The following is a 348-nucleotide window of genomic DNA, read 5'->3' as shown; positions in this document are numbered from 1 at the left end:
ATAGATGATGGGGAGTGCCAAGATAGATGATGGGAGGAACAAGATAGATGATGGGAGGGACAAAATAGATGATGGGAAGGACAAGATAGATGATGGGAGGGACAAGATAGATGATGGAAAGGACAAAATAGATTATGGGAGTGGGAATGATAGATGAGTGACAAGATATGTGATGGGAGTGACAAGATAGGTGATGGGGAGTGACAAGATAGACGATGGGGAGTGGCAAGATAGATGATGGGGAGTGACAAGATAGATGATGGGAGTGGGAGTGACAAGATAAAAGACGAGAGTGACAAGTTTAAGTTGATAAAAGTGACAAGTTTGTCCATGGGAGTGACAAGATTG

The sequence above is a fragment of the Aplysia californica genome, unplaced genomic scaffold, assembly GCF_000002075.1.
Source record: "Aplysia californica isolate F4 #8 unplaced genomic scaffold, AplCal3.0 scaffold00753, whole genome shotgun sequence".
Taxonomy (NCBI): Eukaryota; Metazoa; Mollusca; class Gastropoda; order Aplysiida; family Aplysiidae; genus Aplysia; species Aplysia californica.
The sequence above is the reverse complement of the archived record's forward strand: the minus strand, read 5'-3'. Positions refer to the sequence as shown.